The sequence below is a fragment of the Ornithodoros turicata genome, chromosome 4 (genome assembly GCF_037126465.1).
Source record: "Ornithodoros turicata isolate Travis chromosome 4, ASM3712646v1, whole genome shotgun sequence".
NCBI classification, from domain to species: domain Eukaryota; kingdom Metazoa; phylum Arthropoda; class Arachnida; order Ixodida; family Argasidae; genus Ornithodoros; species Ornithodoros turicata.
The window spans coordinates 12,967,047-12,994,250 of record NC_088204.1 but is presented as its reverse complement, the minus strand read 5'-3'; the positions used below and the strand labels follow the sequence as shown (position 1 = coordinate 12,994,250).

The following is a 27,204-nucleotide window of genomic DNA, read 5'->3' as shown; positions in this document are numbered from 1 at the left end:
ATTCCCTAAAATAACAAAAATAAATAAATAAAAATAGGAATAAGCAATAGGAACGGTCTAGGAATGAGCGGCATACCCCGCGAAGCGAAGCAACTGTGGCTATGTGCAGCGTACGGACGTGCACAGATGGAGAGAGGACAGTAGGTAAGGAGTGAGGAAACAAGGAGCTTAGTATGCGTCCTGGGCAGACTTCATGGGAACTTTGTGCCGACATAAATCTGGAAAGTCTGCCGGAAAACCCAGGGAGAGCCTCAGACGGCACAGCCGGTTGCAGGATTCGAACCCACCAGCTGCGAGTCTCCAGCACGACATTAGCAAGCAGGGAAAAAAAATCAATTTTGGTCATAAGGAACAACGAGTGAAATATATATCCTGTTCAGGAATCGAAGAAAATCTCGTTCCTCTAATGGGACGTCTTATCTTTGACATCTAACGTGAGTACTTGCCGTTGTTGGCCAGGTGAAAGGGCTCGCCGTATTCACGTTTTAGCATCACCGATTGCGCTCCTCACCAACGAATCAAAGCGCTGCGTACTGCCAACGTCACCTATGACGAGAAACTGATTTCGCAAGCGGTCTCTTTACTAAAATTTGCAACGCCGATCATTAATTCGAAGAACACGTTTCTCTCGTGTCACTTGAACGTATGGGGAAGGCAACAGAACCGTGTTTAGAAAAGGCAAGACGTCACGGCGAGAGCGGGTGAACCGAGAGAGAGAGAGAGATTGGGAACGGCCGAGGAGGTTCTTCTGCTGGCGTAACACGACGCCGACTCGCAAGGAACAGGCTGGAGCGATCTTAACGATGCATTGCCGGAATAATTGGGCCCTTGGGAGGTAGACAAAGAGTCGAGTTACTCCACGAGAGGAATGTGCACAAATTTCCCTTATTAAACAAAGGTATATGTTACACGAAGTTAAATAGATTTCCGAGCACGGAAGCGAAACAAAGGAGGGGTGCGTAGTACATCCAGGGCGCATCCTGTTTTATGCGAGCAGGGTACGCGTCGGTCTCGACGATTTCTTTTTTCTTTTTTTTTTTACGAGAAGTTGCGTGAGGAGAAGGGGCCCAGTGCGATAGGAAAAGCTTCTATTTCTAGCTTTTTTAATGGTGCTCGACATTTGCACTTTCCACGAAGTATCGAAAGCACTTGAAGTAATGTCACGACCTTTTGTTTGGTATTTTCAGCTATTTTCGGTACGATATAATAAAAAATCTGCGGTGATATTTTGGTAATTTTGACCAAATCCAGGCGAATGTCTCGCAGTCACATTCTGATACTTGCTGTGCACTTCGTTCAAATCAATAAATTAAATTCATCGTACGCAGAGTGCGTCATGCATATGCCAGGAGCTGTACTGCCTGCATTCGTGCCTCTACTGCACTGCACTGCACTGCACTGCACTGCACTGCACTGCGTGCCTGTTTCTCTTTCATTTTTTGCTTTTCCTTCTTTCTTTGTTTATTTTCAGCTTCTTTCTTTGCCTTTCTTTTTCTTTATTTCTCTTTTTCGGAATAGCAAGCTGGCAATAGCCTGGCTGACACTTCCTTTTTTCTTGCACTTTCCTTTCTTGCACTCTATTAAACATATCTCCCCCCCCCTCCCAGGAGCTGAAACATACACACAGACAGAACATGAGAAAATGAACACGACAACAGCCCTACTATCAACTACTTTAGAGTACATACGTACACCCCAGTCATACCATCACGTAATATAAGTAAGTAAGTAAGGCCACGTTATAATACATAGTATCCCTCATTTCGTTTTTTTTTTCTTTTCATTTTATATTTCCTATACTTACAACGAATGCAGAAAATTTCGATTGAAGTCGCGCTCTGAAATATGCAATCTCCTGATAAGTTAAGGGGTCGGACAGCTTGCTCACACAATTTTTATTACTTCACTCTTCAATTCGAAATAATTTCATGGTTTCCCTTTCCTTTTTTTTTCTGAGCACGCTCCCTATATAGCTTTTCAAAGAGCGGCTTGCAATCACGTGTCTGGACATGCATGCAGGACCGGATGTCCAGACATGGTTCCTTTATATAGTATCAGCCGATATAGTATTAGTATTCTGTACCGTTAGCGTACGCAGAGTGTATTGTATCGTGTACTAAATGTATCCTGTATTCGGTCGCGAAAGACAAAGCCCAATGTTCTTGAAATCCACCTGGGTTTATCCATGCGGGTTCCGATGACGAAGTACTAATTTGTTTGGTAGGAGTTACTCACAGGGAAGGTCTCTTTTGCTGCACTGTGACATGCATTTCGGGAGGTTTTAAATTGATGATGCGAACAATGGGCTCGTGATGGCCGACGTAAGTGGTGCAATAATACGCAGGCTCAGACCACGGCCACTTCAGTGAGTCACTATCGTCTTGCGTGTTTCACTTCGGCCTTCTTCATTTGAATTATGATGCATCGCAGTCTCCCCGAGGTGTACACCTAAGCGACCACAGTTGCTTCGCGGCGCAAACGCAGAATTAAATAAAAAATAAATAAATAAAAAACACCTAAGCGAACGTCAAGGGTCCGCTTCCGTTACAGCAACGTAGTAATATTAGATCTTCTCGTTAGCAAAAACCAGGGAAGGATACAGCGTTTGGCTGCTTCTCCTGCGTACGCTGTGTGAGTGCGGTGAAAGCACGCTTTACAGGAGACCGCCACGGATGGACGAGTGGACAGTGGACACCCCATTTGCAGAATGCATTTCACTTTGAAATCCTGTCGTGCTCTGACTAAGTTGGGGTATTCTTTACGATGAACCATTGGTGAAATGCTCTAATAAGGAGCGTGCGTATTGCCTGTGTATTGGCCAATGTCCTGCGTAAGGTGCCTTGTTGTAGGAGTACCTGCTGTAAGGGGCTGCTCATGCCTGCTTCTGTAGTCATTATGCGCCCATATTGCGGTATCTGCCACGCAGCGCCAGGGAAATGCTCCTCTCTTCACTGTGCAAGAGTGAAGTGCCATACATTTTCAAAGTCATGCAACGAGGTTAATTTTATTAAAAGCGATAAAAGCCAGCACATAAAAAGACAAGGAAACGCGACACAAGCACTAATTTCCAACATTATGGTAGATTTATACGAAATTGATTTTATCTAATAGAATATTTGATTTTCTAAATTTTCTAATGCCCAGTGTGATTATGCTTTTACTGAATTCATCAAATTTACAATGCCCTCGCAAAACCCGAAACCATCGAAAACGTCTTTTTCGAGTGAATATACACAGACGACCTCACTGTTCCTGTACTTGGTTAGAAACATAATGATTATACTGAATTAAACGCGAACATATTTATCTCGTACTGGACCATCCTTTTTAATCGATACCGTTGACGCATCGATCTATTTTTGGAATGTCTTATGTCTCTACGTAAGATGCTCCAAGTGCCACACGTGTCACGCAGAGCGCGACCAATGAAACGACGGCTCCCTATACATGGAAAGGGCGAATGATCCCCCCTCGGAGTACGAGAGAAAGCTAACAACATCACGTCTCCCACACCGCTTCGCACAGCAGCAACAAAATATGTATTCGCCACAACATGTACAGTGTCTTAAGCTCCCAACGGTCCATCTATAACATTGGCCGTTGGTCGTGTAAACGTCCCTGGGACGCACTCTTTAAAGCGGAGACATCTTCCGTTGCTGAGTCGGTCGGATAACAGCGATAAGCAACGCAGAAACCGTCGAGGCTCGTGCTTCTGCAAGAATCCCCGGGATTAGGCTTAGCCCCGCGCAAAAAGTACGGGGCCGAGGAGCGGAGACTCGAAAAACATTGGGACACCATCACAAGCTCGGGTGGCGAAGATAATGTTCCTTTTTTTATTTTTTCTTCTTCTTTTTTTTTTCTCCCCTGCATATGTTTGAGTTTGTTTCAGCGTTTCAGCGAGACGCGGTTTCTTTGGTCTACGTATGTGTACGCGAGGTTGAGACCGTTGAAAATGGAAAAGACGGACTATTACTAGTGCTCTCTCTCTCTCTCCCTCTCTCTCTCTCTTTTCGTGTCTTATAGCGGCCCTAAGGTGTATTGATGGAGTAAGGGTTTAAGAAATAGAACGCTGTTCGCACTTCGTGCTTGCACTTAATGGCTATTTTTGAGGACATGAAAAGACGGGCTCACGAAGTGGATTACGTTCCGGAGATGATGCATGTACGCTGGTGTTAAGAGCGTCTTTCGCTCTTCCATCGCAGGCTTTCAGAGGAACCATTTGTTTCTCCAACTCAAATAAGTAACGGTAGCATAGCTTGTGGGACTAAAGCAGATACGTAACGTCGCCTCTCGCGTGTTGGGCTAACGACAGCAAACCTAAACGAGTAACCAGCATTGGGCTAAAACCAGTATTGAAGCATGTGTTCATTTCTGGTTTCCGCCTCAGTCCTCACGGTGAGGATAGTCATTATATTTTCATCAACGAGCAACGAAATAGAGTACCGCCTGTGGTGATGAAACATCCCAACCATCATGACCATCATCCAAATAACGTTGTTATAGCTGCTGTGCTGTCATGGGCGTCGCCAGGATTTTTTCCAAGGACCGGGGGGGGGGGGGGGGTGAAACGCCCTCACCTCTTTTCCTGGAGACGAACGCTGCGGACTGTGCAGGTGTTCAGATGCTCTATTCTTATGACCGCTAAGAAAAATCACGACCCATGAATAAAGAGTGCACATTTCCACATTTTTTACGAGCGACCTTGAAGCTCCAGGGGGGGGGGGCACGGCACCCCCTTGCACCCCGTCTCAGTACGTCCATGTGTGTTGCCCCACTTGGTTCTATATGTCTTCCCTTCCGTATCTCCCTAAACTCGAGGATATTGCCACGAAGGCTATCTTTATCTTACTCATGTTTGTCTTAACCTTGCGTTTTATTTGCGGCTGTATCACTGTACCTTTACTGTAGTATCATCTGTACACTCTTTAACCCTCTTGTAGTCTGTTTATGCTTTACATGCGTGCTAGAACGGTGGGTGTGATTGCCTTCCCTTTCTTGCCCTCTCCCCTGGCGGGGAGTTGAGGCCAGTGTGATTGTGTGCCTCTAGCGGGGATTGGCAATTCAGACCTTTGCCAGGGGCACACGTTTCTTAGCTGTCTCCGTTACTAGTGTAATGTTGAGGCCACAAGTTAGCCCGAATAAAAGGTTGGTTCGCCATCGTCGTCGTCCCTCCCTTGCGTGACAATATACTATCCTTCTTCAGGCTGATTCACATTACTGCGTTTACGGCTGCGTCAGCGTCTTTCGTGTACCTTCGTTCCATCCTGAAGGATGTTCCGTTGCAACGATTAGCTCTCAGCGGACGTACGCGTACACCTGTATTCTTCTACATTATTCCATTAACTTATTTTACTCACACAACTATTCCGTTGCGGTTCATTAAAAAAAAAATATAGTAATAATGCTCCCGCAGGATATTCACGGAAAGGGCATGCAAGATTTTGGCGATGCAGCGACGCCGACTCGAAGCGCTGCGTCAGTCTGAGAGTCGGTACCACACGGCGAGCAAACGTTTTCTTGTGCACCGCGGGAAGCTTTTCTCACATTGAGAGCGGAGCGCACGTATCCTCGTGACCCTGTTGTGCAGTTGGGTATACACACTTCCAAATCGAGACGAATTTCGTCGCATGAGGCAGGTGCCAGACAGGACAGTCGGACGCTTCGCAAGACGCTAATAAGTGGGCAAGCATTACGTCGTGTTCCATCCTACAGTTGGCAATACTAGACGGTAAGAAATCCGGGCGACACTTTACAGTACACTCTAAGAAAAAAAGGAGCAAAAAGGGAAAGTAATTGCAGCTTCTAGTCCCCTAGACTGCAATTGCTCCCCATTTTTGGTCCCCTAACCCCGAAATTTAATCCCAGGGACTGCAAATACTAGTCACTGAACTACATGCACGTGAATTATGTAACTAGGATTGTTTGAACATAGTGTGAAATGCAACGCCCGTTCTGTGACATTCGTTTAGTCCCGTGCATTTACTCCGTAAAGGGACTAATTTTTGTGGCAATGTATTTACTCCCCAAAAGGAGTAAAGTTACTCTTTCTTCTTCTTCTTCTTCTTCTTAGAGTGTACTTGCAGACTGTTTGCTTGGAGTCGACGGTTCCTACGTGGTAAATACAGGGTGTCCACCGTAACTATAGAAGTAATTTTTTAAAAAATAGAAAAATCACTAGTTTCCAATTTTAACCAATAGGGGTGTACTCTTCGCCTAAAGGCCCATCTTTCAGCTCTGTTTTCCAGGGCAAACTCCGTTCTTGATAAATACCGACACTGGCTACTATGCAATAAACTTATTAATTTACAGAAAACGTCATACACTTCCCAGAAGAGTCTTGATTTTGCTGAAAACAAGCTCTTTTTTGGAGACAAAGTCCTTACACGTGCTACTTCTGTGCGCTTCTTGGGTGTAATTTTACAAGAAAATCTCAACTGGCAACTACATATTGACTTGGTACGTAGCAAAATATCTGGTGGGCTTGATGCGCTTGCAAAAATTAGTTCCGACCACCACACATAGGCGCTCCCTCTTGTCCGCGTTGACGTCGCCTTGGGCCCATCAGGAATGGTGTCATGACATCACCCGGTGGTCGCTTCTGTATGCTGTCGACCCAACGCTTTCATTTGAAATGCCAGGCGGTTTCCCTCGCCTCTTTTCGTCGTTTACGACTTAGCGTCGCATTCACCCCTGCACTCCGGTATAGGCTGGGCCACATCACCACGGCGCTGTGTACAACTTGTGGTTTCCCGGCAACAATCAGACACATTCTCGAAGACTGCAGCCAGTACGTACGCGAGCGACGGGCCTTTAAATCTCAACTTGAAATGCTGGATCAGAGGCCATTCAACATCTGCAAAGTTCTCGTCCCGTGGAGTAACCCTGGACACGAGTGCCGTGCACTTGGCGCTCTTCTTTCCTTTCTGAGGGCCACCGGCCTCCTTCACGAACTGCAGGGATTTCCTTCCCTCGTCATCCTTTCATGTGAACCTTTTTGGAATGGAGTAAGGTCCTGCACTCAACGCAGGGAAACATCCCACATCATCATCATCCATTCATCTATGTTGTTGTTGCTCCACAGACAGCTCTGAGCTACAGTTACAAAATGTACAGTCACCTTACTGCCTTAGAAATGTACCACTTTCATTTCAGTGCCCCACTTTTCGCACCAATTTTGGCTTCTTCTCAATCACGTCTTTTGGTACTCGTCTCTGGAATGAGGTTCCTATTGCCATACGAGCCATTGATAAGTTTTCAGTATTCAAACGTTTGTGCCGGACTTATTATCAGGATAACAATGTCGAAACTCGGGTCTGAAAGTGTATATTCATTGCACATTTCTTTCTGTTTTTCTTTTTCTCTCCTTTTGTTCTTATTGTGATATGACCGGGATAACAATGTTGAAACCCGGGTCTGAAAGTGTACATTTATTGCAAGTTTATTTTTTCTCTCTCTCTCTCTTCTCTCTTTTTATGTGTATAGGACTGTGTCCTTGGTGTGACAGGACCGTATCACAGGGCTCGCCCTCACGGTCCAATTGAATTTTGTAACTTTTACCTGACAAAATAAATAAATAAGAGGGCACAGGCAAGCTTCGGTGTCGATTTATTAATTAACTTTCGTTAATGAACTTTTGAATTATTAATGATAGGAGATTGGCCCAATGAGAACATAGAGTCCCTTGGGGTCACTGGTAACATTACCGTTTTCAGAACGAAAATCGAGACAGTTGTAGCGAGAGGAAAGGGCCTGGAAATACGGCGATCTGGTGGTCATCTTTCGAGGCTCAAGTAAAAGCGCTCCTTTCGCATTTTCCTTTCCTCTGTATGCGGGGTCGGGGCCGGGGGGACGCTGTCGCAGCAATCTGTTCCCATGCCGTCTGCCCCCGCTGCGACAGCCTTTTCCCCTCCCCCGTGTACAGAGGAAAGGAAAAAGGAAGTCCTTCTACTTGAGCGTCGAAAAGTGACCACCAGATCGCCTTATTTCCAGGTCCTTTGCTCGCGCTATAACTGTCTCGATTTTTGTTCCGAGAACGGTACTGTTACCAGTGACCCCAAGGGACTCGATGTTCTCATTGGGTCAATCCCCTATCTTTGGTAATTAAAATGTTCTTTATGAAAGTTAATTAATAAAACGACACAGAAGCTTGCCTGTGCCCTCTTAAGGTGGGCCTTTAGGCGAAGAGTACACCGCCATTGGTTAAAATTGTAAAATAGTGATTTTTGTATTTTGAAAAATTACTTCTATAGTTACGGTGAACAGCCTGTATGCACTGCCACAGCTACTACTCTCTTTGGGGACTAAATACGTGGAGGTTTATGCAAAATTTAGGGAACTATTTCCAGCGGTGGGGTGTAAATTTCAGGGTCAGAAGACGAAAATGGGGAGCATAATTGGAATCTCGGAGACTACAAGTATTGGACCTCTCGTGGTCCTCAACCGACATGATTCGCCACTTGTCGTGCGCTACGGACGTCGACACTAGAGGCAGCGATCATTTTCCTCTATATATTTCGCACGACAGACTGCCCCTCTCAGCCACTGCTGGACTGATTTCTTTCACAAACTGGAGACGTTTTCGTGAGGGCCTCAGAACATCTGTGCACACCGGTATGTCCCCAGAGGCTCTCTCTCAAGCAATTACCCGCGGTATTCAGGACGCGGTGGTCACGTCTAAAAGGGTAACAGGCCATATCGGCCATTCCCCCGCTATTAATCACCTTAGAGCATTACGTCGCCGAGCAGAAAGAACGGCTCGTCGGACAGGGCAACTTACGGACATTGTGGAATACCGCCGGATGAAAGCTAAAGTAACACGAGAACTTAAAAACGAGGACAGGAAGCGTTGGCGTAAGTTTTGCCACCACCTTTCACCGTTCGATCCGGCCACGAAGATCTGGCGGACAATCCGTTCTCTGAAGGAGGCGCCCCCTCAAAAGAATCCTCTCGCGGCCTTGGCTCTCGTTCAGCGTGTAGACGAGAACACGCTTGCGACGGACTTCTGTGTGGTACTAACGACTCCGGCGGCTGCCTCGACCACGCCCCTACACCGCAGTTTTGTCCACAGTTTGACGGCTGAACTTCACCACGACTGGCCCCGTCCCCCGGAAGTTATGGACCGCGACTTCACACTAATCGAGCTAAAGGCAGCGTTGAAGCTTGTGAACGCCAGCTCGTCCCCTGGGCCCGATAAAATCACCTATGCCGCCCTACGAAACCTTGACGAGCGGTCACTCCAAGCTCTCCTTCATGTCTATAACACGTCTTGGCAACAAGGATCTTTACCACATACATGGAAGGAGGCCTTGGTTGTTCCCATCCTGAAACCAGGCAAGCCCCCAAATGCCCTATCCTCCTTTCGCCCGGTGAGCCTGACAAGCTGTATGGGGAAACTGATGGAGAGAATGGTTCTGCATCGCCTCGACTGGTGGCTCGAAAAACGACGTGCGTTCCCTCACGAAATGGCTGGATTTCGTCGCCACCGAAGCTCCATGGATCCAGTTCTCGACCTAGTCTCTACAGTCTCAGTTGTCTCGCGACGTAAACACCCAATTATTAAATTAGTCTCTACAGTTCAACATGCTCGAGCCCATCGACGGATCGTCCGATCGGTCTTCCTCGACATCAAGCGCGCCTATGATACCGTCTCGCACATTTGTGTGCTGCATGCCTTGCGCTCGTTTGGAGTATCCGGTCGGCTCTTCATCTGGCTCCACGACTTCCTTACGGACCGAACTGTCGCTGTCCGTACGTCCCAAGGCCAAAGCCCTCAGCATCCTGTTCCCCAAGGAGTCCCCCAAGGAAGCATTCTCAGCCCGACACTGTTTAACGTGGTGATGGCCGGCCTACAATCAGTAATTCCTCGCAAAGTGTCGTTCTCCGTGTATGCAGATGACGTCGCCCTTTGGACAGTAGGAAAATCACGCCCGGCTCTCCAGCGCCGCCTGCAGCTCGCTTTAAACAATATCCATACGTACCTGACGCACCTCGGGATGGACCTTTCACCCGAAAAGTGTGTCGAGCTCCCTTTCACGCGTAAAGCTATGGCCAATTTCCCACTTTGGCTTGGCTCAAAGAAGCTAGAACCAGTACGCTTTCACCGCTTCCTTGGCGTGGTAATCGACTCGGACTTGCGCTGGGCTCGGCACATTAAACACCTTGAAACTAAAGTGCAGCGATGGCTCCCCGCAATCCAACATCTTTCTGGCCCAGGATGGGGCTGTGATCAGCGTTCCCTGCTCGCGGTTCACGCGGCATTGGTGAGGGCAACTGTGCTTTACAGCCTTCCTATTCTGCACAGGATATCAACAACTTCATTAAATACGCTTCGGTCCCTGTTTGCTCGAAGCCTTCATCGATGCCTCGGAGTTCCAAGAATGGCTGAAACACGACAAGTACTGGCTGAAGCTGGTGAGCTCCCGCTTGAAGTTCTCCGTGAACGGGAAACGGCTCGGCACTACCTCCGTTTGCGTGCTCACATTCCCCGCCACCCGCTACTCAGGAAAATTCGATACCGCCCTGGAAGCCACCTCTACCGAGTAGCGCAGAGGACACGCCAGACTCTCACTGGCTTCATAACTAAGGACACTATACCGCCGGAAGCCCCCTGGTCTCTCCCGGTACCGCCCACGTTTGTACGCCTCCCAAACCTTCTGCAAAGAAGAGATCAGGTCCCCCCTCAAGTCCTCCGAGCCCATTTTCATGCTCTGGTAGACGAGAAGTTTTCTACGTTTACGGCAGCATATACTGATGGCGCATCCCGAAACAACAAGTCCGCCTCAGCCTTCGTCATTCCATCCGAAGGCGTCGTGCACGGAAGACGCCTTTCACATCCAACCTCCTCCACAGCTGCGGAACTCTATGCCATCCTTTTCTTTCTACAACACATCGCTGATTTTCCACCCCGGGAATGGGCAGTCTTTACAGACTCCAAATCTGCACTTCAAGCAATTGAAACTTCCGGCATACGAGGCCCATCCGCACCCCTAGTCACCGACGTGTTAATGGCTTACCACACTATCTACGCCGCAGGCCACAGGCTCGTTCTCCAGTGGGTTCCAGCCCATTGTGGTGTCGTGGGGAACGAGCAGGCCGACAGCGCCGCAGAAGCAGCACTCTCGTCTCGGAACCGGACCCGTATTGTTCTGCTCAGAGGAGACCGCCGTTCAATTCTGCGACGTCTAGTGACACCCCTGGCTTCCCGCCAACGGACAACCGACATTCTTCCCCCCTCTATGTTGAACAGAGTTGATCCCATGCTCGCTTTCCGCATGCCACGAAACACATCTCGTCAGGATGCTGCATTAATCCACCGCATGCGCCTCGATGTGGCCTTTACAGCTCAGTGGCGTTACCGCTTGAGACAAATTGATTCTCCCACCTGTTGCCACTGTGGTGCTCTTGAGGATCTGGAGCACATTCTTCTTCATTGCCCTCACTACGAACCTTCCCGAATCACACTCTCCGAGTCTCTTCGTCAGCTGGACTCTGGCCCTTTCTCCCTACCGAAATTGCTTGGTCCCTGGCCCAATCCAGCCCAGCAACGCTCTGCGCTCAAAGCTCTTCTGACATTTCTGGACACCATCGGACTTCGATCGTTATTGTAAAGGGGCTCGTTATTTTATTCCCCCCATTCCACCAAGCACTGGGGTAGAGTATCGCCTGTTGCGATGAAACTCCCCACTCTCCAAGACCGAAAATAAAGTTGTTGTTGTTGTTCGGAGACTACAAGCTGTGATTACTCCCAATTTTACTTTTTTTTTACTTTCCTCAATTTGCTTAACGAAACTACTTCACTGAACTAATAACTAATTATATTTACTTTAATTACTTTACTAATTAACTGAACTAATTCACAAAGAAAATGCGAGAAAAAAAAAAAGATGCAGGTGGCATTCGGAAATGAAAACGGTGATCTTTTACGGCTTTGGACTGACTTACGTTATTGCCTTCAGAAAACGCAAACGAAACTGACAGTGCGCAACAAGATAACTTAGCTCTTGCACATGGTAAACACTGCTTTTTCTTCTTCCGCAGCGCAGATACAGACATACGTACCTCCTCTGCCTTTCATCATCATGTACAGCATTGTGAGTTCCTACATATCGCCCAACATAGAACCTTCATTGTGCAGGTATGCGGGAGCTTGTGACACATGCATGAAAAGGAGTTTGTTTGTAAAAGCACTAGTTGTACAGGGACAACGATAAAAACGGCCCCAAAATTAAATCTGCACTGACCACACGATAGCACTTCCCATCCCGCATTATGATGAACTTGAAATCAAATGGTCTCAACGAAACACTCCCACACACCTTATATGCCACAGAAATGCAATCAACCGCCACAAGCACTCCATTGGCGCAAGTGAAACAAACAGGACGAGACATCTGTATTAATTCCCCTTCCGCCTGACAGATGGCGCTAGTGACCACTCCGGGCGTCCATTCGCTAAGTGGCGTTTGATTTGACGAATGAGGTTCGCTCACGCACTACTTAAGATGAGCGAAATTGGTCGCGACTTACGTCATTAATCACGTGACTTTCGCCGGCGTTGTATGGGAATTGGACGGGACATGCGGTGGAGCGCAGGGTTGCGGGCACTGCCGTCGTTGGGCTGGACGCCGCTTTTAGCGTAGACGCGAGAGAAGACGCTAAAAAGGAAGAAAGAAAGAGCGTGCTTTTAAATAATTATTGCTCATGCGACAGGCCACGGAGACAAGGCTTCTCAAGTGAGCGGTTTTCTCCTAAAGGCTTCTTAAAATGTACGCGTAATTAGACTCGTCTGACGGTACTGTGCATCTTATACTTCTTTTTTAAGAAGTTGTGGAAGCGAAGAGACGCGTAATTCTTATCGTGAGAGAGTGTAGAATTATAAGAGCAGAATCTTCACTTTTCTTCGTTTATGGTTTTGCAAAACTTCGAAGGGGATTGCTAAAAAAAAAAAACTATTGTTGTCTCGTAATAATGGTTCCATTTACGATTGTGAATTCAATCAGATTTCATATTATGCTGTAAAGAGAAAATGTCTAGCACATCGGCACACGCTCTGGTTCACGTTAGACACCTACGTGTACAGTACACAACACCAGGTGGCAGGTCGTGGCATAGTGCTACAATGATACAGGCGGACTAAATATGCCCACGTGGGAGTGCCCAGATTATGTAAATTTTCTTATTCTTTGGGCAGAGCAAGATTACAATGGCAGCTCGGGACCACTCCAAAATGGCTGATGAAGATGACTATGGTTCCGTAATGTTGATGCCGTTTTCATATATCTTTGAAGAAATTGAGAGGATCCAAGCGAAAGTGAATTTTGACATGACTTTTAAATGTCCAGCAGGATTTTTTTTTTTTTTTTGTTTAGAAGGAATACACAGCCACAGCAATTAAAACGAAAGTGCGGTTAATAACAAGCGTGATAACTAAAGAGCCAACGCGTCCATGACAAGCTGAACATATGCTCAGCATAAGTTTTTTTTTACTTTTTTTTTTTCAGCAGGCGAATTTTTTCTGACCGTATTCATGTTTCACGTGATCAAAGTCAGAGCTAGTCAGCGATGTCCATCACTCCAACGTATATTCAAACGACGTTGTGGGTCGCAAAAACTACACAACCCCGTCGTAGTATATTCTGCCGCCATACAGCATTTCCCGACAAAAGTTCCAGCTACCGAAACGAGGGAAACACAGATAACAGCCGCTCATCACCAGGCCCAAAGCGGCGGCGCACTTTATTACGCAAAATTTGGCGGCAGCGACGTCGCGCAGCTGCGGTTGCCGGTCAACCAACCAGCCTCACGACGACAGCGCTCCTGGTGGCGGAAAGCCTCGTATCGAGGTCGCTGCTCCTAAATTGATTGAAAGCTGAGCGATATCTGGTGTCGCAGCTGCTTTTCTTCTTCCGCTTCTTTGAGCTGTATTTCAGAACAGTGTGATTTGACGCGTCGCCTGATTACTGAACGAGCACGACAAGCCACGTGAAAGGTGATTAGATGCATGGAACGGCGGAATGTGCTCTTAAAGGAGCACTGAGGTAAACTCCAATTTTTCTTCTTTTTTTTTTCGGTGTGAGTGTTCTCCAACGAATAAAATGAGTTCCGTTGAAAGAACGATGAGCACGTGTGACCTACAGAGTGAGCGCGAGGGCTCTGTTCCGGACACCTTTCAAAAATCCTTCTCCTCGTGAAAAGAGCGTATCGCAGAACGAGAGGACGTCGTGACGTATGCTACTCCCCTCACGTGACCAGTGACGTACAGCGGCACAGGTGAAGCATGTATGAGCGGCGCGTGAGCTAAGAAGAAAAAAAAAACAAAGAAAGAAAGCACAGAGCAGTTTCTACGTAACGCTAGAATCGTGTCTGCCGCCCACGGCTGCTTTCTCGGACTGTTTTTTTTTTTCTTTTTTTTAAATTCGATGGCATAGTGACAATACACCGCAGAGCGAAAATATTTTGCATGGTGACTCCTGGTGGACAGCTTGCTTCACAGATGAGGCGGGGTTTCGAGCCACAGGGGTGACACAAACCCGCCATTGTTGTAACTACCCTCAAGCGGGTGCCTTTGGCAAAACTGCCATCTCGGCCTGGTCGCACGTCACAGAAAACGTCATTTTGAGGTCATGTGACTTTGTTTGCATGTCGTTTTGCCGCTTACCGACATATCTCCGTCGTCATAAAGCCAATAGATTAACATATTTTGCCAGCGTAAACCATGCGGTGCTTCTTCCGCAACATGGTACCCCATTTCCCCTTAGTTTAAGTACATCGCATCGGCTCAGTGAGTCCTAACGGGCGGTCGTCATCACATCTTTGGAAGTCGTCAACAGTACGAGGCCTTATGTGCAAAACTGCGCATTTTACTACGAGATTATCGGATAAAAACAATTACCGTGGTCAAAAGACATCCAAAACGTCGCGCAGAAACAACAACCGCATTGTTTACAAACGGTTTGGCCGCCGATCACGGGCGCCGCCATCTTTAAGGTCACGTGTGCCTTGACGTTTACTGTGACGTGCGACAAGCACCTGTCCAGGATGCATTGCGTTCGCCCAGCATGCTTTCGTCTACGGAGCAATACATTGAGTGCCACCTCTGTGTTTCGTGCCATGTTAAATGTCACTTCCATGCTCCTTTAAAACCCGAAGCGAATAATCGCATATTCAATTCGATTTCCGAATCGAATATGGAATTCTGAATTCTGACTTCAAATCGAAACGATATTTCTTCCAAACCGAATATATTCGAACAGTTGCACACGTAACCCCAGAACGCCAGAAGTAACGGTATCAGAAACAGTGAGTGCTACTTTATACGAAGTTCATGTATGCATGTCTCGCGAATATATGTTGCATACCCGCACATATGCTGCATATGAGTCCCGTTCGGTCACATAACTATTCGCTTTGGTTTTAAAATTACTATTCGCACAGCCTTACCATTTTCAACTCTGAAGATATTGGTCGTATGGGGTTTGGTCGTGTAAGGCTTCTACTGCTTTGTATAAACGTCTCTGGCCAATAAATCACCCTGCATACTTCTGTGGCTATTCCCTTTTCATGTGTGCAAGGCACTTTTCAGTCATGGAGCAATTATGTACCCCCGCTTTCATATTACATTACAATAACGTTCAAGGTGAACCAGTGGCGTATAAACTGGGAAGTACTTTTAGCTTGGTATTAGTTTTGTGCGTGTCACACTAGTCGAGAAGTTCAATGCGAAGGCTTTCGCACACGTCCGTTCTATCGGTGTCCTCCACTAGAGCTCCGTATATACAGGGTGTCCCAGCTAAATGCGAACAGATTTTTTAATATATATACCACTTTTTTCGAGATGAAATCAGTTGCAATATAGCATATGCTGAAGGGCACTCCTTAAGAGGGCATCAGCAAACTCCTAAGACAATGTCCTAATTAACTTTCAATAATTAACTTTTTAATTATAAAAGCTACGAAGTTGTCCCAATGAGAACATCGGGTCCCTTCTGTCACCTGATACCGTAGCCGTCTTCAGAACAAAAATCCGTTCGATAGATCGTCCGCAAAAAAATCGTAAATGAACACCATTTTTTCTTTATTTTGTTCATTGCGCACCCTAGGAGACGCGTCTTTCCTACCCCCCCCCCAATGTGAGAGAGTGAAAGAGCACAATATCGCCTCTTGCGTCCTGGAAAAAGATTAAAACACTACAGAAAATGCAACCCAAGATAAGGGTAGTTCCGATATTACGTCACCCCATACATTTGTTTGTGTTTTGTTTCCGCAAGTTAAAGCTCATCTTCGACGCATGAGGCGGCACTGTGCTCCTTCACCCTCTCACGTTGAGAGTGAAGGGAAGACGCGTCTCTGGAGATGCGCAATGAACAAAAAGAAAAAAATGGTGTTCCTTCACGACTTTTTTGCGGACGACCTATCGAACGGATTTTTGTTCTGTAACCGACTACGGTATCAGGTGACCGAAGGGGCCAGATGTTCTCATTGGGACAACTTCGTAGCTTTTATAATTAAAAAGTTAATTATTGAAACTGAATTAGGACGCATAATGGAGTAAACACGACGCAAAAGACAAAGGGACAGAGGAACAGACAGGACGAGCGTCTTTTGTCTTTTGTGTCGTGTTTACTTCATTATGCATTCGCACCAACTAGCCCAATTGCTCGTCGTGTTAATTAGGACATTGCCTTAGGAGTTTGCTGGTGCCCTCCTAAGGAGTGCCCTTCAGCATATGCTACGTTGCAATTGATTTCATCTCCAAAAAAGTGATATAAATATATTTACAAAATTTGTTCGCAGTTAGCTGGGACACGCTGTATATCGCCCCGACTTGCCCGAAGCGTCACAATTCTTCTTCCTACCGATGCCAAGTCGCAGTCACATGACCGCCCGTACTCGCGCTCTTGGAAGGTTGCTCAGCGGTCTTCCAGCAGTACTGGACCTAGGAACCACATTGAAATTGTCTCCACTGACAGCATGAAGCCTGTACTCATGAAGACCGAGCGTTCCTGTTCTTGCATGCCCGACTTTTTCTCTCCCGCCCACCAACTCTTCGGACGATTTCCGAAACAGGTAACCTGGAGTGACCGCTCAACTGACACTTAGCGCGAAGCGCTGCTCCATCGGCATTCCCCTCCGTCAATTCACTTTTATCCGCAGAAATCTCGTTTACTTGCAGCTCGTATGCCACCCATAACACCACGCACCTCTGTGGAAGGTGGTTCTAACGCACTCGTCGAAAAGGCATCATGGCGTAATAGGACATGAGCAAAGTAATCGTATTTCTGCTCTGCGCGACCGTGCGGCGGGAGTTCCCACAGCTTCGCGGGATAACTAGGCCTAAATTAGAACTTCAATTAGAGCAGAAAACGACGTGTCGGTCCTCGTCGTCGAAAGGCACGTAAAAATATCAAGAGGCACGGAAGTAGCTGTGATGTTTGTCACTGAACACTCTGTATATGTAAATAAAGCGGGTGGACAAACAAACGCGTCTGAATTTAGAGTACAGTGAGAGGGCTATTGATTTGCTTCCACCTTTACTTGGGCACGTTGGATCTTCCGCTTTTGTTCCCCTGCGTTCGTCGTCCAGACACACGGAGTCTGTGGTGCTACAAAGTTCAGCGTAATCTCAGTAGATGTACATAACGTTCTTCAAAAATGCTGTCGAATATTCTATCGAACACATTTCATTTCATTTCATTTATTGGAAACATTTGTAGGAACCTGTACATCAGAGGGTGGCCAAAAAGCAGCAAAAAAGCTGCTTGACTATAGGGCACGACCCTTTGTCACTGATCACTGATAGTTATATCAGAAATCTAGCCAAAGAGAAAACATATAAAGGAACATATACACGAAATGCAGGCACTGCACATAGGAGACAACAATTCAGCATAATGAGCTACACAATGCACCACGTATTCTTAGTGTCCTTAGGAAGGACAATGACACATCATTAACGTGCATATTCAGTGCGGAAAACCTGTTTAGTATATGTGGAAGGCTATAGGTTAGCGACTGGCGTCCATAATCAGTCCTCAACTTAGGAATCTTTCATCTTGCAGTGTGGCGCGTACGCTCGGTGAAAGAATTAAGTGAAAAAAGCGATAGAAGAAAGGTATTACTTTGATTGATTGATTGATTGATTGATTGATTGAGAGAAAGAAAAAAATGGGGATTGTAGCCCTCATCACGAGGGCCGGCTACCCCAGATCACCTAAGGAAAGGAATTCCAGACACGTCCACCATCACCCACTGGAGATGTCGCGAAGCGGCGACGAACGCCACAGACAAGTCATAGCCCATCTAACAGCTTGGTGTCCCTTAAAAACTGTGTAACGGCTCGCAAAGCTGGCAGTTGAGTGCTCATTGGCCATGGGCCCAGCACCTTCTGCACTCCGAAGGGTCGATTGTCAACCCGGCCTAACGCGGCTACAAGTCTGTCACGACACTCAGAGTATCTTGGGCACGTAACTATAATATGTTCGACGTCTTCGATTGAGCCACAGACTGGACAATTAGGAGAGTCCGCCTTCCCAAGCCTGTACAGGAGTCTTGCACTGTATGGTACATTGAGCCGGAGCCTGTGAAACAATGACGTAATCTGCCGTGGCATGGATGTTGGGAAGACCAGAGCTAGTTCGGGGTCAACCCGGTGCAGAAGGGAAGATCCAGCCTCGCCACAAAACCATTGATCTTTTGACAGCTTATGGCTCAGAGACTTTAAGGCACTCTTGGCGTCCACCTTCGTGAAGTAAACACTGCAGAATGTACTATTTCCATGTGCTTTCCCGGCGTTGTGATCGGCCGCATCATGTCCGGTGATCCCACAGTGGCCAGGTATCCACCGGAAAATCACGTCATGGCCAGCGATCACTGCTTTTTGGTGCGCTACTAGTATGTCATTCAGTACAGGAGCTGAGAGGTGGTGTGTACCCGGTGTCATAAGGGTCTGTAAAGCGGCTTTAGAATCACAGAAAATCACCCATTTTCCCTGGGAAGGCGCGCACGAGATATGCTCTATGGCTAGAAGAAGAGCGTGTAGCTCTGCTGCTGTCGATGAAGTACGATGCGATAGTCGAGCACTGCGCGCAGTATTCGACGCTGGTACAACGAAGGCACAGGCGGATCCTGTAGATATTGTGGAGCCATCCGTATATACCGCCGTGCGATCATCCAGACGTTGGGTATGGCAGAATGGCCTGGTGAAAAGTGGAATTATCTCTCTTATTAATTGCTTCAACAAGGTGGTGCCGACGATGACGCGTTGACAGTCGGATGAAGTGACGAAGTGATTCCTGAACTCTTAGAGCTGGTACCGGAGGTTCCTTCGCTTCTGCAACTGTGAGCTGGTTAGAAGCTGACCGAAGAAGATATTACTTTGCTTTACAGCAGTTACATAGGTTTTTCACAAAAAAATAGCTATATAGGTTTGTTGCCTTGGTGATGTTAAGTGTAATGAACAGATCGTCAGTGCGACTGTCGAAAGGTACATCAGCTATAATTCTAACAGCACGCTTTCGTGCTATGAACTAACTGTTAATGGAAACCTGGGATCCCGTACCCCAAACCAACAGGCCATAACGCAGTACGGAAAATATCAATGAATTGTAAATGATCAACTTAATCCTTTTTGGCAGAGCAACGTGAAGCCGATTCATGAGCCCAATGGGTTTAGAAATTTTTGCTCTAACATAAGATGTATGATAGTCCCAGGACAAATTTTCTGAAAAATGTACACCTAGTACTTTCATTGACTTCACAACCCCAATGCGATGATCCCTGTTGCGAACCGCCGTATGGTAGCGATGGCCGGATTCCTCAACACCCTGGACCGGAGTGCAGCCAGACAGACGACAAGATAACAGGAACAACATAGAAAGTGTATTTCGGGTTATATACAAAAGGGATCTGCTTTGGCGGGACAGCGCGGCCGCTTAAATAGGAGACGTCCATGAGAATAAGGTCACAGCCTTGAAGTGGGTTCTCGGAATGGGGAATTCCGTTCCCTTTTGACGAAGGTGCTTCTCTGGCTTGACCAAGATGGTTTCCGATGGACGGGGAGGTGGCCGAAAATGGCGAGTCGTAACAGCTCGTCGCCGCCCCGGGTTGATCTCGGATGGTCTGCAGTCCAGAAATGGAGGCCAGTAGAGATGATGAACGCACCAGTGGCTCGACAACCCCGTTTTCTGGTAGTCGACAATGCAGACGAGGGCTGAATGCTGAATGACGGTTCCGCTGCCCAAAGCCGTTTTCAAAGCGTGCCGACTTGTCTCCATGGTTCCCACGTAGTCTGATCCATGGCTCGAAGGTCCCGCTCTTGCGTGGTTGTCCCAGGTCGCCTTTTCTCATTTGGGTTTCGACGACAGAAGGGTCCGTTGCCGACGAACTGCATTCAACATGGCAAAACAAACAACGAAACGGAACACCACAACGCCATTCTACAGCTGCGCAGCGGCTCCCCTCTATTGTCACATAGCCAGGACTCAGTACGAATTCATGTCACTAACCTTACGGGTTTTGGCTCCCGAATTTCATACATATAAGACAATACTGCGTGACAAAAAACCTCATCATTCATTGAGCACCCCTCCTTCGAGTTCAACACACCCATTTCGTTAGAATCATTGTTTTGAACTCCTTTCCACGTTCCAAATAATAAGGCAGTACAACACGGAATATGCAAGTTAGGCCCTGCTTAAGCAGTCAGCGTTAACATGGGTTTTTCCTTTCTTATACCGAACATTGAAATTGTACTGTTGTAAAGCAAGGCTCCACCTGAGTAGCCGTGAGTTCTTGCTCGACATTTGGTTCAACCACGTTAGTGGGCAGTGGTCTGTCTCGAAAACAAACTCGGCCCCGTACAGGTAGCACGAAAGCTTCTGAGTGGCCCAAACTAGACACGCACACTCCTTTTCTGTTGCACTGTAAAAGCCTCTTCTCTGATAGAGAGCTTCCTGCTTGCATACAGTATTGGGTGCTCCTGATCGTCGTTGTCCTTTTGACTGAGAATAACTCCCATTCCACGATTACTTGCATCACATTGTACTATAAATGGCTTGGTAAAATCTGGAGATCTAAGGACCGGAGGCTTGGTCAGAGCGGCTTTCAGTCTTTGAAATGCGCTCTCCTTCTCGTCATTCCAGTTTACTTTATTCGGTGCTTGATTGCGAAGCGAATCAGTCAGGGGACTTGCTATCTCGGAGTATTGCCGAATATAGCTCCTGTAGTAACCAGTCAGACCCAGGAAGGCCCTGACCTCTGATTTGCTCTGCGGTCTGGGAAAGTCTGCTATCGCTGCTATTTTCATTTCGGCTGGCGTCCGCTTTCCCTGGCCAACGCGATGTCCTAGGTACAACACTTCTGCTTGAGCCAGGTGGCATTTACTCGCTTTCAGTGTTAGACCAGCAGTCTGTAGACGGTTGAAAACATCGCGAAGATGCTCTAGGTGGTCTTGCCACGAGTCCGAAAAGATGGCGATATCGTCTAAATAGGGTACGGCATATCCTTCCGCCCCTCGCAGTACTTGACTCATAAGTTTTGAAAAACAAAAAGGCGCGTTCTTAAGGCCAAAGCTGAGCATTAACGGCCTGTATGAACCGAAGGGTGTCGTAAAGGCGGCAAATTGTTGCGCTCGCTCGCTCATTGGCACTTGCCAATAGCCTCTGACTAAGTCTAGCGTGGTGATAAACCTAGCCCGACTGACCCTTTCCACTCTCTCCTCTACATTCGGTATCGGGTACGCTTGCGTCTTTGTTACAGCGTTCAACTTCCTATAATCGATACAGGGCCTAGGCTCTTTGCCCGCCACTTCAACAATGATCATAGGTGACGCATACTCGCTTTCCCCTTCTTCAATTACTCCCAAATCAAGCATGCGTTTGATCTCTTTTCTCATTATTTCCTCCTGACGCGGGGAAATGCGGTAAGGGCGTGAACGTACAGGGGATTCACTGGTCAACTCTATGTCATGAGTTGCAAGGGCAGTTCTGCCTGGGTAATCTGAGAAGAGATCTTTAAAATCCTGTACCAGTTGCTTGACGTCCTCCTTCTCCTGCTCGGAAAGCTTAGCGTTACTTAGTACCGTCTGCACGATCTCGTCTATGTTGGCACTACTTTCCTTAACGTCACCCCATTCTACTAGGTCCGAGGGCTGCTCTTCGGGAACGTTTAAAGCTACGCTTACCACGTGTGTCGAACTCAAATAGGGTTTCATTAGGTTCGTGTGGTAAGTCCGTACACTCAGAGAAAAATCTATACCTTTAGAGGTATAGATCGCCTGCTCAATAACTTAGCCCTTCTTAGGTATTATTTTATACCTCGGTTACAGGTATAAAAAAATAGTCCTCAACAAAGGGCTATATGCCATACCTTTAGGGGTATAGCTCTATACCCCTGTGAAGGTCTGCACGAGTACCATCATGGTGTTACATCACACCTAGGCATAGGTATTTTTAGAGGAAGGAACTAGAAAAATCGCCTTTGGAGGGAAGAAAAGTTTTTGACATACACACACACACGTACTACAAACACACGCAAACGCATGGTTGGCACGCACGCAAACGCATATGGTTGTGAAGTAGGACGCAAACCTCGTGCACATTACACGGCATCTAAAATAAAAAAATGTGGAGTTGAAATCTAAAGAAAATTTTCAAGGAGCAGGACGCTGTGCGCAGTCATCATGTGTGTATCACGATGTATCGTGAGACAGACATTTACAGAGCAACATATACTGATATACTGGTGGCGACTTGACAAACTGTGGAGCAGCTTTCGTCTGGTATGCAACCCTAAGGGTGAGGACATATAGATTCAACATTCCAGCAATGAAGATTTTATGCAGCCATAAACTAACCATGTGGATTTAGATAGTACTGTACTGATGTGTATGTTTCTTAGTTAAATATCCGTTTAACTTAGCTGATACCGTCTCAAGAAAAAGTAATGATGATGTGATACAGCACGTTGCGGAAGTAAAGGTATAAAAAACCATAAAGGTATAAAGAAACAGAAGGTATATATAAGCAGCCTCATCGTATCCGTGAAAGGCATAGCCTGGTGATCTATTGCTGGTATATATACTAGATATGAACGCATGGTGATGAGGTATAAATATGGTACGTTAGCTCTCCTTTATACCTCTTTCATACCCTTGAGAAGGGTTGGAGGTATAAATAGGAAATGTGTACCTCTTCTATACCCTCCAAAGGTATATATGTGAAGCTGAAGGTATAAAAGAGGTATAAGAGCACATTATTATACCTTATTAATACCTTTTTTTCTAACAGTGTACTTCCTTTTTCCTTCCCTTGAACTCGATCATGTAAGTAGTGTCCGAAAGTTTCCTAATTACTTTAAACGGACCGTCCCAATGTACCTCTAGCTTGTTGGCCCTCGTAGGCCGTAACACCAACACCTTGTCACCTTCCTTATAAACCCTAGGGCGCGCGTTGCGATCGTAGTAGGTTTTCGCCCGCTGTTGCGCTTCTCGCATGTTACTCTCCGCTATTTCACGCGAATTCCGAAGTCTTTCGAGTAGGCTCAGAACGTACTCTATAACCGTTGTGTCGCTCTGCTCGTCTTCCCACTTTTCCCTTATGAGGCGCATAGGGGAGCGAAGCGCACGCCCATACACTAGTTCGGCTGGGCTGAACCCAGTGGCTTCATGAGGCACGGATCTCAGTGCAAACATTGCCCCCGGAAGACCCGCCTCCCAGTCTGTCTTGCATTCGTAGGTCAAAGCCCTCAGTACGCGCTTCAGCACAGAGTGCCATTTCTCCACTGAGTTACTTTGTGGATGGTGTAGGGAGCTATGAATTACCCGGATTCCACATTTCTCTAGAAATGTCGTGGTCAGTGCGCTCGTAAAAACGGATCCATTGTCGCACTGGATCTCCTTTGGGAACCCTACCCGGGCGAATACAGACAAAAGACCGTCTACGATTTCTGTCGAAGATTGCTCTTTGAGTGGTACCGCTTCGGGGAATTTGGTAGCCGGACAGATCATGGTGAGCACATACCTGCTACCGGATTTCGACGCGGGAAGTGGCCCGACTACGTCTATGACCAATCTCTGAAACGGCTCGCTGATGATCGGAACGAGAGTTAGAGGCGTCTTGCATCGCTCGTTGGGTTTCCCCACCCTTTGACATGTGTCGCATGCCCTAACATAGTTCTCTACGTCTCTAAAACACCCAGGCCAGTACCATTCTTGAAGTAGCCGTTGTTTTGTTTTACGCGAGCCTAAGTGTCCCGCCCAAGAGTTGTCGTGACAAAGCCGTAAAACATCATTGCGCAAGCTTTTTGGTACGATCAGCTGGTCTACCACTCGTCCTTTTCGATCCTCATAGTGCCGGTACAAAACATCGTTTTTCTTAAAGATCCTGACATTCTTCTTCGCAACCCCCACCTGATCATTACGGCTTAGTATCGCTAGAGACGCGTCGTCACCCTGGAGTTTGATAAGGGTATCTCTGTCTACGTGGATCAGGTTAGTTAAAGCTTCACTCGTTGGTGCCAAAAATTCGCCTCTGCTAGAACCTATGTCTTCCTGATCGTCTGCGCTCTGATGATCTCTGACTGTCGGCGTCTTTACATGATGGCCCCTATCTCCTTGGTCATTCATACCCTTCTGCTCCTCAGCCTCTTCCGCAGCTTTCAATTCCCTAAGCTCTCGCGCCTTCGCCCTTGTCAATGCGCATATCGTCTCTGGTTCTAGCTTCATGCCCGCTTTGCGCATTAGGTGAGCCGTTCGATTTGAAAGTAGATACAAGTACTTTTTAGGTAACTTGTCGCTTACGGCAGCTTCGGTTCGCAGTTCTCCGAAAGGACCCTCTAGCATTACCTCAGCTACGGGTAAACACACTGTCTGTTCTTCCATCACTTGACGGATCCATACACATTTACTCAGGTAGTTTTCCGACGATACAAATGATGGATGGACTAGGTCCAAACTTGCCCCACTATCTCTCAACACCGTACACGGTCGCCCGTTTACTTTTAACTCGTACAAGTAAGGCTTCATTAGATCTTCGCTATCGCTTTCACTCTCGTATGCCATAGCGACACGGGGATTTCTACAGCCCACGGCAATGTGCCCTTCTTCCTTGCAGCGGTGACAGACAATCGGTTGTTTTTTCTCAAACGCTTTCACTTTTTGTCTGTCGTTCTGTCCTTCCTTTCCTTTCTGGTCCCCTTTTGCCTGGCTATTTTTGGGGGTTTCCTGGTTGGCGCTCTCCCTTTGTTCCCGCCTTCGTCCATTTACGAGAACCGGTTTACTTGGTCGCGTGGGTGCCGTGGCCCCTTTTGCGTCAATCCCTCTCAACGAAGCGTATTCATCAGCGAGATCGGCGGCTGACTCTAATGTCACGACTCCCGACTTATCGCGCACCCAGTTTTTGACGGTTTCGGGTATCTCTTGGAAAAACTGTTCTAACGCGAACACCTCAACAATTTTATCCGCGTTCCCGAAAGCTTCAGCACTCTTCAACCATTCTCGCAGGTTTGCTTTGATGTCGAATGCACGCTCTGCAAAGCTGCTCACATTTCTTCCCGTTCCATCGCGGAATCTACACCTGAACGCCTCGGCAGAGAGACGGAAACGCTTCAGCAAACTTTGCTTTACTTTGTCGTACTGTTTCGCGTCCTCTGCCGAAAGGCGTGCTACACTGTCTGCGGCTTCACACGGGATGACTGTCATTAGCCTAGCCGGCCAAGTTTCTTTAGAGTACCTCTCTCTTTCGCACGCCCTTTCAAAATTTACAAGGAAGAGTCCCATGTCCTGACCAATTTTGAAGGGTTGCAAAAGCCTTGACATGTCCACATTCTCTGCCCTAGAAACTGACTGACGGCTCTCAGATGGGTTCGTAGCCTCCTTACGAAGCTCGAGTTCTAGCTTCAACTTCTCTAGCTCGAACGCGCGCGTCTCCCTCATCTGTTCCAATTTCATCTTCTCGAGTTCGAGTGCTTGAGATTCCCTGTTTTGTTTCTCTTTTTCTTTCTCATCCTGTTGTCTCTTATCTAGAGCTTTGAGGGTTTCGTTAATATCATCGTCCTCAAGTCCTGCCTCTTGAATAGCCTCTACGACTTGCGCCTTCCTCGCTGTACTGCCTATGGGTATCCCGAATTCTTTACACACATGCAGTAAATCTGCTCTAAGGAAACGCGTCAAATCCATGATACAGCTCTCGCCTCACGGTATTGTCCTAACAACCTCCGTCGTACTGAACAAGAATACTCAGCTAGTACCGGCAGAGGTAGCCCCAGATAGATTTGATTGCCCACAAATCTGTTCCTGGCAAAATGACAACAAAGTGAAACCGCTTACCAGCTGCATCCTGAAGTCGTGGATCCCATTCCGCCGCTGATCACCAGTTGTTGCGAACCGCCGTATGGTAGCGATGGCCGGATTCCTCAACACCCTGGACCGGAGTGCAGCCAGACAGACGACAAGATAACAGGAACAACATAGAAAGTGTATTTCGGGTTATATACAAAAGGGATCTGCTTTGGCGGGACAGCGCGGCCGCTTAAATAGGAGACGTCCATGAGAATAAGGTCACAGCCTTGAAGTGGGTTCTCGGAATGGGGAATTCCGTTCCCTTTTGACGAAGGTGCTTCTCTGGCTTGACCAAGATGGTTTCCGATGGACGGGGAGGTGGCCGAAAATGGCGAGTCGTAACATCCCCAAGAAATATATCGACAGGGCAGAAAACAGGTTTATTTTTTTATCTGTATAAAACTGTCTTCGTCTTAGTCACGTTTACTACTAAGCCATTAACACTGGCCCAAAGCCTTATCTCATCTAGAGCAATATTCGATTTGTCAACGACTTGCTTCACATCGGCACCAGAAACAAAAAGGGTAGTATCATCAGCATAAATGAGGAATTTGTTATCTGCTGATACGGCTACAATGTCATTAATGTAAACTGAGAATAACAGTGGCCCCAGGATACTAAGTTGCGGAACACCAGTCGCCACCTCAAGCCTGGCAGAACAGTCAGTATTTATTGAAACATACTGTTGTCGTGTGGACGGATACGACCTGAAAAACGACAGACCTACACCACGTATCCCGTATCTCTCCAATTTGCCCGGGAGCACTGAATGGTCAAGAAGGTCGAAGGCTTTAGTGAAATCTATATAAATCCCTAACGTGAGTTGTTCGTCCTCAAGATTGCGAATAATTTCTTCTTTCTGACATAGGAGT

General features: G+C 47.1%; 1 long non-coding RNA gene across 2 annotated transcripts in view; it reads right to left on the bottom strand.

Moving 5' to 3' along the window:
• LOC135391085 (uncharacterized) overlaps positions 1–27,204 on the bottom strand; it is a 139,449-nt gene that overhangs the window by 85,912 nt on the left and 26,333 nt on the right. For both annotated transcript variants that reach the window (XR_010421857.1, XR_010421856.1), the window contains exon 2: positions 12,526–12,653. This is a non-coding gene — a long non-coding RNA (uncharacterized LOC135391085). The remainder of the gene's footprint in view (positions 1–12,525; positions 12,654–27,204) is intronic.